Below are 17,929 nucleotides of genomic sequence, written 5' to 3'. Positions count from 1 at the left end.
ATTCATCCACATATACAACATAATACACAAGTTCTATACAACATAATACACAAATCTATACAACATAATACACAAGTCTATACAACATAATACACAAGTCTATGCAACATAATACACAAGTTCTATACAACATAATACACAAGTCTATACAACATAATACACAAGTTCTATACAACATAATACAAGTATGAGACTGGTAAACAACTTGTACCATCACTAGATATTCCTCATCAAGTTGGTAACATTAAGTATACAAGAAATAGATACATGGTGCACACAACTTAAAAAAAACACTTTCTTCATAAATATATTGTGAGGTAAGACATACAAATTTATCTTCTGTTTATTTCATTTTTTCTTCTTTCAATACACCGGCAGTATCCCACCGAGGCGGGGCGGCCCACCGAGGCGGGGCGGCCCACCGAGGCGGGGCGGCCCACCGAGGCAGGGCGGCCCACCGAGGCAGAGCGGCCCGATAGGAAAAACAAAAGTGTTGCCTTTTAAATTTAGTAATATATACAGGAGAAGGGGCTACTAGCACCTTGCTCCCGGCATTTTAGTCGCCTCTTACGACACGCATGGCTTACGGAGGAAGAATTCTGCTCCACTTCCCCATTTATCTTCTATTTATTTAATTTATCTTCTATTTATTTAATTTATCTTCTATTTATTTAATTTATCTTCTATTTATTTCAATTATCTTCTATTTATTTTCTTCAATATTTTTTCTATAAATTTAGAAAATAAAACATTCATCTAATCTCACCCGGTATTCCACTGATCAAGATTATTTTATCGCCTGTGATTACCTTCTCCATAATGATCTTGACCCCACCTTCACCTCCACTAAACCTCCCACTCCATACCACCCACTCCTCCCCAACTCCACCTCCTCATCACCCTACTGATTTCATTGCTTCCATAATTCCATATCCAACCTGACTCCAACTCCCTCACCTACACTGTGGAGTAATGCCTGACGAAGTACCACCTGCCTCGATAATACGGCGCACTTGGCTGTGTTGATGGCCACCATCTTATCACCTCATATTATACCAACGCTCTTATAATCATAGAAATATTTAGACACACTTGTGTTTAGACCGGTATAACTGATTTCCAATAAAATTATACAACCCACCTAATAATATCTTTATTTACCACAAGTACATGTAAAAGGTTGACATATAAACACATATGCAGTATAATGTGATCCTTTATTGACTACGTTTCGCCCACACAGTGGGCTTTTTCAAGTGTGGGCGAAACGTAGTCAATAAAGGATCACATTATACTGCATTTGTGTTTATATTTCCATTGTGTCGGTATTTTATACCATTTATTTCCAACATGTACAAGGTATACATAGCTGACATCAATGATATACTGCTCTATAGAAAGGCTCGTGTTATAAGAACATAACAAAATAAGAATGGAGGAACACGGCAGAAAGCCTACTGACCCATACAAGGTAGGTCCTTGTTAGGTAAGACACATATGCAACAGTTAGACAACTTTATTCCGAAACGTTTCGCCTACACAGTAGGCTTCTTCAGTCGAATACAGAAAGTAGGCAGGAACAGTAGAGATGTGAAGACGATGTAATCAGTCCATCACCCTTAAAGTCGTAGAATTTGAGGTTGTCAGTCCCTCGGCCTGGAGAAGTTCAGTTCCATAGTCAGGAACTATCTGAAGATCAAGCGACAGTGCGGAGACTTAAATACTGTCGGAAGGAGAGGTGCAGGGTAGTAGTAGTAGTAGTAGTAGTAGTGAGAGGCAACTGAGAGGTCATGTCCCTCTCAGATCCAAGGTGTTTTCTGTACCAAGATGCCACGTGTTGCAGTGTCTGACAAGATGAACATCAAAATGGTATACAATACCGACAGGTTGTTAGGTAAGACACATATGCAACAGTTAGACAACTTTATTCCGAAACGTTTCGCCTACACAGTAGGCTTCTTCAGTCGAATACAGAAAGTAGGCAGGAACAGTAGAGATGTGAAGACGATGTAATCAGTCCATCACCCTTAAAGTCGTAGAATTTGAGGTTGTCAGTCACTCGGCCTGGAGAAGTTCAGTTCCATAGTCAGGAACTATCTGAAGATCAAGCGACAGTGCGGAGACTTAAATACTGTCGGAAGGAGAGGTGCAGGGTAGTAGTAGTAGTAGTAGTAGTAGTAGTGAGAGGCAACTGAGAGGTCATGTCCCTCTCAGATCCAAGGTGTTTTCTGTACCAAGATGCCACGTGTTGCAGTGTCTGACAAGATGAACATCAAAATGGTATACAATACCGACAGGTTGTTAGGTAAGACACATATGCAACAGTTAGACAACTTTATTCCGAAACGTTTCGCCTACACAGTAGGCTTCTTCAGTCGAATACAGAAAGTAGGCAGGAACAGTAGAGATGTGAAGACGATGTAATCAGTCCATCACCCTTAAAGTCGTAGAATTTGAGGTTGTCAGTCCCTCGGCCTGGAGAAGTTCAGTTCCATAGTCAGGAACTATCTGAAGATCAAGCGACAGTGCGGAGACTTAAATACTGTCGGAAGGAGAGGTGCAGGGTAGTAGTAGTAGTAGTAGTAGTAGTAGTGAGAGGTAACTGAGAGGTCATGTCCCTATAAAAAGGCCCCATCCTGTCACTTCTTCTCCATATTGTTTCATACTATGGAACAATGCTCTTCTCCAGACTGAGGGACTGACCACCTCAAAACTTTAAGGGTGATGGACTGATTACATCGTCTTCAAGTATCTTCTGCTTCTATCAACTTTTCTGTACTTGACTGAAGAAGCCTACTGTGTAGGCGAAACGTTTCATAATAAAGATACCTAACTGTTGCATATGTGTCTTACCTAACAACCTGTCGGTATTTTATACCATTTTAATGTTCAATCTGTCAGACACTGCAACACAAGGGTATCTTGGTACAGACCTGCAATCAACTTCAACAACTTCCACTAGTGAGAGGGGCTGGATTTGAGAGGGACCTGACCTTTCAACATCTGAGTTCTTACCTCTCCTAGTGGCCTACGTCTCACCTCTCGGCGCTATAAAAAGGCCCCATCCTGTCACTTCTTCTCCATATTGTTTCATACTATGGAACAATGCTCTTCTCCAGACTGAGGGACTGACCACCTCAAAACTTTAAGGGTGATGGACTGATTACATCGTCTTCAAGTATCTTCTGCTTCTATCAACTTTTCTGTACTTGACTGAAGAAGCCTACTGTGTAGGCGAAACGTTTCATAATAAAGATACCTAACTGTTGCATATGTGTCTTACCTAACAACCTGTCGGTATTTTATACCATTTTAATGTTCAATCTGTCAGACACTGCAACACAAGGGTATCTTGGTACAGACCTGCAATCAACTTCAACAACTTCCACTAGTGAGAGGGGCTGGATTTGAGAGGGACCTGACCTTTCAACATCTGAGTTCTTACCTCTCCTAGTGGCCTACGTCTCACCTCTCGGCGCTATAAAAAGGCCCCATCCTGTCACTTCTTCTCCATATTGTTTCATACTATGGAACAATGCTCTTCTCCAGACTGAGGGACTGACCACCTCAAAACTTTAAGGGTGATGGACTGATTACATCGTCTTCAAGTATCTTCTGCTTCTATCAACTTTTCTGTACTTGACTGAAGAAGCCTACTGTGTAGGCGAAACGTTTCATAATAAAGATACCTAACTGTTGCATATGTGTCTTACCTAACAACCTGTCGGTATTTTATACCATTTTAATGTTCAATCTGTCAGACACTGCAACACAAGGGTATCTTGGTACAGACCTGCAATCAACTTCAACAACTTCCACTAGTGAGAGGGGCTGGATTTGAGAGGGACCTGACCTTTCAACATCTGAGTTCTTACCTCTCCTAGTGGCCTACGTCTCACCTCTCGGCGCTATAAAAAGGCCCCATCCTGTCACTTCTTCTCCATATTGTTTCATACTATGGAACAATGCTCTTCTCCAGACTGAGGGACTGACCACCTCAAAACTTTAAGGGTGATGGACTGATTACATCGTCTTCAAGTATCTTCTGCTTCTATCAACTTTTCTGTACTTGACTGAAGAAGCCTACTGTGTAGGCGAAACGTTTCATAATAAAGATACCTAACTGTTGCATATGTGTCTTACCTAACAACCTGTCGGTATTTTATACCATTTTAATGTTCAATCTGTCAGACACTGCAACACAAGGGTATCTTGGTACAGACCTGCAATCAACTTCAACAACTTCCACTAGTGAGAGGGGCTGGATTTGAGAGGGACCTGACCTTTCAACATCTGAGTTCTTACCTCTCCTAGTGGCCTACGTCTCACCTCTCGGCGCTATAAAAAGGCCCCATCCTGTCACTTCTTCTCCATATTGTTTCATACTATGGAACAATGCTCTTCTCCAGACTGAGGGACTGACCACCTCAAAACTTTAAGGGTGATGGACTGATTACATCGTCTTCAAGTATCTTCTGCTTCTATCAACTTTTCTGTACTTGACTGAAGAAGCCTACTGTGTAGGCGAAACGTTTCATAATAAAGATACCTAACTGTTGCATATGTGTCTTACCTAACAACCTGTCGGTATTTTATACCATTTTAATGTTCATGCCACGTGTTGCAGTGTCTGACAAGATGAACATCAAAATGGTATACAATACCGACAGGTTGTTAGGTAAGACACATATGCAACAGTTAGACAACTTTATTCCGAAACGTTTCGCCTACACAGTAGGCTTCTTCAGTCGAATACAGAAAGTAGGCAGGAACAGTAGAGATGTGAAGACGATGTAATCAGTCCATCACCCTTAAAGTCGTAGAATTTGAGGTTGTCAGTCCCTCGGCCTGGAGAAGTTCAGTTCCATAGTCAGGAACTATCTGAAGATCAAGCGACAGTGCGGAGACTTAAATACTGTCGGAAGGAGAGGTGCAGGGTAGTAGTAGTAGTAGTAGTGAGAGGCAACTGAGAGGTCATGTCCCTCTCAGATCCAAGGTGTTTTCTGTACCAAGATGCCACGTGTTGTAGTGTCTGACAAGATGAACATCAAAATGGTATACAATACCGACAGGTTGTTAGGTAAGACACATATGCAACAGTTAGACAACTTTATTCCGAAACGTTTCGCCTACACAGTAGGCTTCTTCTCCAGGCCGAGGGACTGACAACCTCAAATTCTACGACTTTAAGGGTGATGGACTGATTACATCGTCTTCACATCTCTACTGTTCCTGCCTACTTTCTGTATTCGACTGAAGAAGCCTACTGTGTAGGCGAAACGTTTCGGAATAAAGTTGTCTAACTGTTGCATATGTGTCTTACCTAACAACCTGTCGGTATTGTATACCATTTTGATGTTCATCTTGTCAGACACTGCAACACGTGGCATCTTGGTACAGAAAACACCTTGGATCTGAGAGGGACATGACCTCTCAGTTGCCTCTCACTACTACTACTACTACTACTACCCTGCACCTCTCCTTCCGACAGTATTTAAGTCTCCGCACTGTCGCTTGATCTTCAGATAGTTCCTGACTATGGAACTGAACTTCTCCAGGCCGAGGGACTGACAACCTCAAATTCTACGACTTTAAGGGTGATGGACTGATTACATCGTCTTCACATCTCTACTGTTCCTGCCTACTTTCTGTATTCGACTGAAGAAGCCTACTGTGTAGGCGAAACGTTTCGGAATAAAGTTGTCTAACTGTTGCATATGTGTCTTACCTAACAACCTGTCGGTATTGTATACCATTTTGATGTTCAAGGTAGGTCCTTGTCAAAACGACCACACCCTAAGCTACCCAAGAATTTACTCCCTTACCCAATGACACAAATCTAACCCAACCCCCTCCCACTCATATATTTCTCCAGTCTCTTTTTAAAGCTACCCTAGGTCCTAGCCTCTATTATCCCACCGGGAAGATTGTTCCACGCATCCACAACTCTGTTAGGAAACCAGTACTTACCTATGCCCTTTCTAACTCTAAATTTATCCAAATTAAATCCATTATTTCTGGTTCTTACCTGGTTCGACACCCTCAGTACTTTAATTAATATCTCCTTTGTTTATGCCCGTCATCCACTTATACACTTCAGTGATATCTCCCCTCATTCTACGTCTCTCCAGAGAGTGAAGATTTAAGGCTTTAAGTCTATCTTCATCCGGGAGATTCCTTACACAGTAAATCATTTTAGTCATTCTTCTCTGTATGTTCTTCAATAAGTCTATATCCATCCTGTAGTAAGGGGACCAAAACTGAGCAGCATAATGTAAATGAGGCCTCACTAGTGATGTATAGAGCTGAAGAATTGAGACACTTATGCAACACATGGGAATCTTTATTGAAGAAACGTTTCGCCACACAGTGGCTTCATCAGTCCAATACAAAGTAGAAATTGGTAAGGAGAGTAGAAGTTTGAGGTAATCAGTTCCTCAACCTGGAATCGATGTGTTCAGTCCATCACTCTTGTAGGAAGTGCAGCACAGGGCCAGAGAGGTGGCTTATATACTGCGGTGAGATGAGTTGAAGCAGGAGGAGGCGGGATCACAGTGGGACCTGCCACTAGTGTAAGTAGGTCGTCGTCCAAAAGTTGGGCAAGCGTTGAAGTCTTTGTACCAATTTGTACCAATTACCCATTTCTACTTTGTATTGGACTGATGAAGCCACTGTGTGGCGAAACGTTTCTTCAATAAAGATTCCCATGTGTTGCACAAGTGTCTCAATTCTTCAACTTGTCGGTTTTCAAAACCATTCATTACACAGGTATAGAGCTGTAAAATAACTTTTGGATTTCTGTTACTTATACTTCTTGAGATAAATCCTAGTAATGAATATCAAAATGGTATACAATACCGACAGGTTGTTAGGTAAGACACATATGCAACAGTTAGACAACTTTATTCCGAAACGTTTCGCCTACACAGTAGGCTTCTTCAGTCGAATACAGAAAGTAGGCAGGAACAGTAGAGATGTGAAGACGATGTAATCAGTCCATCTACGACTTTAAGGGTGATGGACTGATTACATCGTCTTCACATCTCTACTGTTCCTGCCTACTTTCTGTATTCGACTGAAGAAGCCTACTGTGTAGGCGAAACGTTTCGGAATAAAGTTGTCTAACTGTTGCATATGTGTCTTACCATAAATCCTAGTAATCTGTTAACCTTGTTGCGCACACTAAGGCACTGCTGTCTTGGCTTTAGACTTCTGCTTACCATGACTCTCAAGTCTTTTTCACATTCTGTATGATCAAGTTGTACTTCATCTAGTTTATAGCTTCGAGGGTTATTTTCATTACCAAGGACTAGTACCTTACACTTATCCACATTGAACTTCATCTGCCATTTTTCAGACCAAGACATTAATTTGTCCAAATCCTTCTGGAGTTCATTGCTATCCTCCTCAGAACGAATCATATGGCCTATACACAAATAACCCGCACATAGAAGAGAGGAGCTTACGACGACGTTCCGGTCCGACTTGGACCATTTACAAAGTCACACTAACCAGAAGTGGAGCACGACGGCTATATATAGGCAGGAAGAGGTAGTGGTGGTAGTAGTAGTACTAGTGGTAGTGATAGTAGTAGTAGTAGCAGTAGTAGTAGTAGTAGTGGTAGTAGTGGGGAACTAAGGAGGAGGAGAAAGTCAAATATAAAGAAAGGGGAGCACTGCAAGGGAGCTAGGTGCCCACAGAGGGAGAGCAAGTGCACAGAGGTGGGGGGAAGGGGAAGTGGTGAAATAAATAATGAAAGAACAGAAACACGCGGGCCTCTACAATCTGAAACATGCCTCTCAACGCACCAAACTACACCTCTACAAATCCCTAATACGTCCTCTGATAACTTACTCTCCTCTAGCCCTCTCTCTTTCAGCAAAAACAACCTTACTTAAACTGCAGCGTGTCCAGAACAAGGCGCTGCGCTGGGTGCTTGATGTCAGATGGGAGGACTTCGCCACAAGCGAGTCTCTCCATGCCCAATTAGACATCCCTGCGCTGAATCTGTACTGGAAGACGCTCAGTGACAAACAGATTGACAAACTCGTGACACATGACTACTGGACCTCTCTCCTTGACGAAGACATTCGCAGACCCACAAACCAACACAACCTCTTCTACTCCTTGCATGATCCTGCTCCTAACCCTATTTACAAATAACTTTGGATTCGCTGACAGGTACCTTCTATGACAGGTACCATTCTGTGACTCACGTTCGCCTTAGCTTTTGGGTTAAGACATGGATCAGTTCTACACTCCTCTCTAGCGCTAAACGTCGCATGTTCCTTCCTCCCCGCTCACCCCACCGGAGTCCCAACAGAAGAGGCTGAATTTCTCTTCTCAATATCTGTCCCACGATCTCCTTTGCTGCTGGGTTAAGCCCTGGCTCTATTTCTACGACTAAGAACACTCCTCTCCAGCACTATTCTTCGTCTGTCCCGTCTTCCCCGCTCATCCCATTTGGGATCTTACCTGAACTTTCGTTCGTTCGTACTTCTGGTTAGTGTGACTTTGTAAATGGTCCAAGTCGGACCGAAACGTCGTCGTAAGCTCCTCTCTTCTATGTGCGGGTTAGTTGTGCATCGTTCCAGTCACGGTATCGTGCCTTTTTTTGTTACATATGACCTATCTTTGTATCATCAGCAAATCTGCTCATGTTACTGAGCATTTCCCGCAAATTAGGTCAGTGTCCCAAGATGCGACCCACACCAGTCGACTAACACCCAGGTACCCATTTACTGATAGGTGAACATAGGCAACAGTTGTAAAGAAACACGCCCAGTGTTTCTACCCTGGCTGGGAATCGAACCCAGACACTCACCGTGTGAAGCGAGAGCTTCAGCCACAGGGCCACCAGAGCCCCAACCTACGATTCTTTCAGAACAAGATTATTGTAGATGTCTAAGATCCCACTCAACCCACACACAACCAACTTATCTCCCATTCTCCCCATTATTTAGAGTGTGACTAATGACTTAATTACCCCGGCCTCTTCCCTCTATCAGGCCGGAACTCCCCCACACTATGGTATAACACGCACTGTCTCATGCGATAATTGGGATGTGACATTAGGGGCAAATCCCTCTATTATCAATCTTATCTCATTCAAAGAGGTATTTAGAGGGTAATCACAAATGAATCACTATTTTCTACCTTATTTCGTTTCTTCATATGGATATTTAGAGAAAATTAGGTGTTTTAAACACATCTCTACCACCTAACACCACATATTTATGCACATAAATGGTACACAGTACCGACAAAATAAGGAATTAGACACATGTGCAACATCTGGGTATCTTTATGTGTAGACGTTTCGCCAACCAGTGGCATTATCAATACAGGGACATAAGGTGAAGAAATATATATTGTATGAATTAAGCCACTGGTTGGCGAAACGTCTACAATTAGAGATACCCAGATGTTGCATAAGTTTGACTCCTGGCTACACACTCGTCCCTCAAGCTACCACGACTACACTGCCACGACTACACTACCACGACTACACTACCACGACTACACTACCACGACTACACTACCACGACTACACTACCACGACTACACTGCCACGACTACACTACCACGACTACACTACCACGACTACACTACCACGACTACACTACCACGACTACACCACCACGACTACACTACCACGACTACACTACCACGACTACACTACCACGACTACACTACCACGACTACACTACCACGACTACACTACCACGACTACACTACCACGACTACACTACCACGACTACACTACCACGACTACACTACCACGACTACACTACCACGACTACACTACCACGACTACACTACCACGACTACACTACCACGACTACACTACCACGACTACACTACCACGACTACACTACCACGACTACACTACCACGACTACACTACCACGACTACACTACCACGACTACACTACCACGACTACACTACCACGACTACACTACCACGACTACACTACCACGACTACACTACCACGACTACACTACCACGACTACACTACCACGACTACACTACCACGACTACACTACCACGACTACACTACCACGACTACACTACCACGACTACACTACCACGACTACACTACCACGACTACACTACCACGACTACACTACCACGACTACACTACCACGACTACACTACCACGACTACACTACCACGACTACACTACCACGACTACACTACCACGACTACACCACCACGACTACACTACCACGACTACATACCACGACTGCCACGACTACACTACCACGACTACACTACCACGACTACACTACCACGACTACACTACCACGACTACACTACCACGACTACACTACCACGACTACACCACCACGACTACACTACCACGACTACACTACCACGACTACACTACCACGACTACACTACCACGACTACACTACCACGACTACACTACCACGACTACACTACCACGACTACACTACCACGACTACACCACCACGACTACACTACCACGACTACACTACCACGACTACACTACCACGACTACACTACCACGACTACACTACCACGACTACACTACCACGACTACACCACCACGACTACACTACCACGACTACACTACCACGACTACACTACCACGACTACACCACCACGACTACACTACCACGACTACACCACCACGACTACACCACCACGACTACACTACCACGACTACACTACCACGACTACACTACCACGACTACACTACCACGACTACACCATCACGACTACACAACCACAACTACACAACCACGACTACACTACCACGACTACACTACCACGATTACACCACCACGACTACACTACCACGACTACACTACCACGACTACACTACCACGACTACACTATCACGACTACACCACCACGACTACACTACCACGACTACATTACCACGACTACACTACCACGACTACACTACCACGACTACACCACAACGACTACACTACCACGACTACACTACCACGACTACACCACTACGACTACACCACAACGACTACACTACCACGACTACACTACCACGACTACACTACCACGACTACACTGCCACGACTACACTACCACGTCTACACTACCACGACTACACCACCACGACTACACTACCACGACTACACTACCACTACACTACCACGACTACACTACCACGACTACCACGACTACACTACCACGACTACACTACCACGACTACACTACCACGACTACACTACCACGACTACACTACCACGACTACACCACGACTACACTACCACGACTACACTACCACGACTACACTACCACGACTACACTACCACGACTACACTACCACGACTACACTACCACGACTACACTACCACGACTACACTACCACGACTACACTACCACGACTACACTACCACGACTACACTACCACGACTACACTACCACGACTACACTACCACGACTACACTGCCACGACAACACTACCACGACTACACTGCCACGACTACACTGCCACGACTACACTACCACGACTACACTACCACGACTACACTACCACGACTACGCTACCACGACTACACTACCACGACTACACTACCACGACTACACTACCACGACTACACTACCACGACTACACTACCACGGCTACACTACCACGACTACACCACCACGACTACACTACCACGACTACACTACCACGACTACACTACCACGACTACACTACCACGACTACACTACCACGACTACACTACCACGACTACACTACCACGACTACACTACCACGACTACACTACCACGACTACACTACCACGACTACACTCCCACGACTACACTACCACGACTACACTGCCACGACTACACTGCCACGACTACACTACCACGACTACACTGCCACGACTACACTGCCACGACTACACTACCACGACTACACTACCACGACTACACTACCACGACTACACTACCACGACTACACTACCACGACTACACTGCCACGACTACACTGCCACGACTACACTACCACGACTACACTGCCACGACTACACTGCCACGACTACACTACCACGACTACACTACCACGACTACACTACCACGACTACACTACACTACCACGACTACACTACCACGACTACACTACACTACCACGACTACACTGCCACGACTACACTTCCACGACTACACTACCACGACTACACTACCACGACTACACTACCACGACTACACTACCACGACTACACTACCACGACTACACTACCACGACTACACTACACCACCACGACTCCCCTACCACGACTACACTACCACGACTACACTACCACGACTACACTGCCACGACTACACTACCACGACTACACTACCACGACTACACTACCACGACTACACTACCACGACTACACTACCACGACTACACTACCACGACTACACTACCACGACTACACTACCACGACTACACTACCACGACTACACTGCCACGACTACACTACCACGACTACACTACCACGACTACACTACCACGACTACACTACCACGACTACACTACCACGACTACACTACCACGACTACACTACCACGACTACACTACCACGACTACACTACCACGACTACACTACCACGACTACACTACCACGACTACACTACCACGACTACACTACCACGACTACACTACCACGACTACACCACCACGACTACACTACCACGACTATACTACCACGACTACACTACCACGACTACACTACCACGACTACACTACCACGACTACACCACCACGACTACACTACCACGACTACACTACCAGGACTACACTACCACGACTAGACTACCACGGCTACACTACCACGACTACACTACCACGACTACACTACCACGACTACACTACCACGACTACACTACCACGACTACACCACCACGACTACACTACCACGACTACACTACCACGACTACACTACCACGACTACACCACCACGACTACACTACCACGACTACACCACCACGACTACACCACCACGACTACACTACCACGACTACACTACCACGACTACACTACCACGACTACACTACCACGACTACACCACCACGACTACACAACCACGACTACACAACCACGACTACACTACCACGACTACACTACCACGATTACACCACCACGACTACACTACCACGACTACACTACTACGACTACACTACCACGACTACACTATCACGACTACACCACCACGACTACACTACCACGACTACATTACCACGACTACACTACCACGACTACACTACCACGACTACACCACCACGACTACACTACCACGACTACGACTACACCACACGACTACACTACCACGACTACACCACCACGACTACACTACCACGACTACATTACCACGACTACACTACCACGACTACACTACCACGACTACACCACCACGACTACACTACCACGACTACACCACTACGACTACACCACAACGACTACACTACCACGACTACACTACCACGACTACACTACCACGACTACACTGCCACGACTACACTACCACGACTACACTACCACGACTACACCACCACGACTACACTACCACGACTACACTACCACGACTACACTACCACGACTACACTACCACGACTACACTACCACGAGTACACCACCACGACTACACCACCACGACTACACTACCACGACTACACTACCACAGCTACACTACCACGACTACACCACCAAGACTACACTACCACGACTACACTATCACGGCTACACTACCACGACTACACTACCACAGCTACACTACCACGACTACACCACCACGACTACACTACCACGACTACACTACCACGACTACACTACCACAGTTACACTACCACGACTACACCACCACGACTGCACTACCACGACTACACTACCACGACTACACCACCACGACTACACTACCACAACTACACTACCACGACTACACCACCACGACTACACTACCACGACTACACTACCACGACTACACCACCACGACTACACTACCACGACTACACTACCACGACTACACCACCACGACTACACTACCACGACTACACTAAAACGACTACACCACCACGACTACACTGCCACGACTACACTACCACGACTACACCACCACGACTACACTACCACGACTACACTACCACGACTACACTACCACGACTACACTACCACGACTACACTACCACGACTACACTACCACGACTACACCACCACGACTACACTACCACGACTACACTACCACGACTACACTACCACGACTACACTACCACGACTACACCACCACGACTACACTACCACGACTACACTACCACGACTACACTACCACGACTACACTACCACGACTACACTACCACGACTACACTACCACGACTACACTACCACGACTACACTACCACGACTACACCACCACGACTACACTACCACGACTACACTACCACGACTACACTACCACGACTACACTACCACGACTACACTACCACGACCCAAACTGCAACTACTCGAATAACCTCCAAAAAAGTCCTACTGCAACCACAACATCAATTAACTCCAACTCCTTGGATCGAGAGCATCTCCTCAGACCCAGGTCTGGAGACCCACATAATCACTTCCCTCTGAACCTCAATAAATATTCATAAATTACTTATAAAATCTTATATTTTCAATAAATCTTGATAGAAAATTCCCCAAAATTCTATATATCTTTTAATAAATTTCCATAGAAATAATAATAAAATCTAATAATTTATAAGTAAATGTTTAATGAAATATATTAAAATTCTATATTTTTCAATAAATCTCCTTAGAAATACCCATAAAAAACTATTTTTCTCATTTATTATTTATATAAGTATCTATAAAATCCTATAATTTTAATAAATCTTCAGAGAATTATAGTTAAAATCTTCATATATTATCTAATATTTTCAATATAAATACTTAAAAAATCAAGAATTTTCGTGAAAATATTCATAGAATTTCCAGAAAATTCCATTTTCCGTTAAAATTTTCAATGAGATTTTCTCAAAAATACTAATTCATTAACACAATAATTTCTGTCAATCTTTTTCCTATGATATTTTTCAGTAAATTTTTGTAGACTATAAATAAAATTCGATATTTTCATAGATTATCAATAAAATTAAGTAGGTTACAGGTAAGTGAGTTGTTGGAGTGGAATGGAATTAGAATAGAACAAGACTACATTAAGATGGAGATTAAGTCAGGTTAAATTGGAGATGAAGACAAATTAAATTAAATTGAATTAAGTTAGAGCAAATTAAATTAAAATTAAGTTAGGATTAAATTAAATTACGATAAGACAAATTGAGTTAAAAATTAAATTAAATTAAATTACTAAAGATAAAGTTAGGTTAAAATTGGAATTAGAACCAAATTAAATTAGAGGTCAAATTGGAAGTTAGAATTAGGATAAGATAGAGATCGTCAAATTAAAATTCTGATCAAGATTAGAGTTAGATAAATTGGGGTAGAGACAGATTAAATTATAGAATAGGTTGGGGTGCGTCGGAGATTAGGTTAGGTTAGGTTAGGTTACTTTAAGTTAGGTTAGGTTGAGTTGCGCTTTAGGATTAGGTTAGGTTGGGTTAGGTTAGTTTACTTTGGATTGGGTTAGGTTGGGGTCAGGTTGGGTTAGGTTGGGTTTGGGTTACTTTAAGTTCCAGGTTTGGGTTGGGGTTGGAGTTGGGTTGGGTTGGAGTTGGAGTTAGGATTAGGTTAGGGTGGTGGGTTACGTTAAGTTAGGATTGGGTTATGCTAGGTTAGGTTAGGTTACTTTAAGTTGAGTTGGAGATTATAGGTCAGGTTAGGATTGGGTTAGATTAGGTACTTTAAAGATTAGGTTAGGTTAGAGTTGAGTTGGGATTACTTTAGAGATTAGGTTAGGTTAGGTTGGGATTAGGTTGGAGTTAGAGTTGGAGTTACTTTAAGTTAGGTTAGGTTAGGTCAGGTTAAGTTAGGTTAGGTTGGGGTGCTAAATTAGGTTAGGTTGGGTTACTTTAAGTTGGGATTAGGTTGGGTTAGGTTAGATTAAGTTACTTTAAGTTAGAGTTGAATTAGGTTCGGTTGGAGATTGCTAAGTTAGGTTAGGTTGGAGTTAGGTTACTTTGAGATTAGGTTAGGTTAAGTTGGGGCTAAGTTAGGTTTTAAGTTAGAGTTAAGTTGAGTTAGGTTAGGACCAGAGTTAGGTTAAATTAAGTTGAGTTGGAATTAGGGTAAGTTAGATTAAGTTAAATTGGAGATTGGGATTAGATTGGAGTTGCTAAGTTAGAGTTGAGATTAAGTTGGAATTGGGTGGGATTTCTTTTAAGTTAGGTTGGGTTAGGTTGGAGATTAGGTTACTTTTAGGATTAGGTTGGGATTAGGATTAGGTTACTAAGTTGAGTTAGGTTAGGTTGGGTTGGGTTGGGTTACTTTGAGATTGGGTTAGGTTAGGTTGAGTTACTTTAAGTTGGGATTAGGTTAGGTTGCCCAAGATTGGGATTGGGTTAGGTTAGGTTAGGTTAGGATTGGGATTGGGATTGCTTTAAGTTGAGTTAGGTTGGGATTTACTTTAAGTTAGGTTGGGTTAGGTGATGCAAATGATATGATAATTTTGGTGATTATATTGTAATTTATGGTATTCATATTGTAATTTTTTGACGATTAAGATATAATTTTATGGTGATTATGATTATATAATCTATGAAAAATATGTTATTTTATGGGTATTTCAAGAAGATTTATGGAAAAATATATTTTTAAGGGTATTTCTATGAAAACTGAATAATATAGGATTTTAAGAGTATTAATATGAAGTATAAATATTTTTTCTATTTTTTATGGATGTTTCTGTGAATATAAAACAGTTAGGGAACTTTCAAAGACGAGTTAATCCACTGCATAAAAAATCTTCCATTGGAAGTGAGGTTAAGATCCCGTAACGTAACTTACGTTCACTTGTAAGACGGAGAATAAGACAAGCCATGATTGATGTGTATTAGTGGAAGACGGGTATAAATAACTGATATAGTGCAGCACTTACAGTGTGATATAGTGTAGCACTTGCAGTGTGTTACAGTGTAGCACTTACAGTGTGTTACAGTGTAGCACTTACAGTGTGTTGTAATTGTAGCGCACAGTGTGTTGGTGTAGCACTTGCAGTGTGTGTAGTGTTAACGCGCAGTGTGTTACGGTGTAGCACTGCGGTGTGTGCAGTGTAGCGCACGATGTGTTACAGTGTAGCACTTGCAGTGTGATATAGTGTAGCACTTGCAGTGTGATATGGTGCCGCCTTTTGATGTGACAGTGTAGCACTTGCGGTAATGTTGCAGTGTAGCACTTGCGAGTGATATAGTGTAGCACTGCAGTGTGTTACAGTGTAGCACTTGCAGTCTGTTGCAGTGTAGCACGCAGTGTGATATGGTAGCGCAGTGTGATGCCATTTGTAACGCGCGGTATGTTACAGTGCTTGCGCAGTGTGATATGGTACAGCACTTACAGTGTGATACGGAAGTAGCACTTACGGTGTGATACAGTGCAGCGCACAGTATATAATACAGGCGCGCACGGTGCGATACAGTTACCAACACTTACGGTGTAATACAGGAGTAGCACTTACGGTGTGTACAGTGCGACTTACTTACGGTGTAATGCAGGCGCACTTACAGTGCGATACAGTGCAACACTTACAGTGTAATACAGAGTAGCACTTACAGTGTATTACAGTGCGACACTTACAGTGTAATACAGAGTAGCACTTACAGTGTGATACAGCTGCCTACAGTGTAGTACAGTGCGGCCACTTACAGTGTAGTACGGTGCGGCCACTGCAGTGCTGGTACAGTGCGGCGCCGCAGTGTAGTACGGTGCGACACTTGCAGTGTAGTACGGTTACGACGCGCAGTGTAGTACGGTGCGGCTTACTTGCAGTGTAGTACGGTGCATTGCTTGCAGTGTAGTACG

This window comes from Cherax quadricarinatus, chromosome 70 (genome assembly GCF_038502225.1).
Source record: "Cherax quadricarinatus isolate ZL_2023a chromosome 70, ASM3850222v1, whole genome shotgun sequence".
Lineage (NCBI taxonomy): Eukaryota > Metazoa > Arthropoda > Malacostraca > Decapoda > Parastacidae > Cherax > Cherax quadricarinatus.
This window is presented reverse-complemented; position numbering follows the sequence as displayed.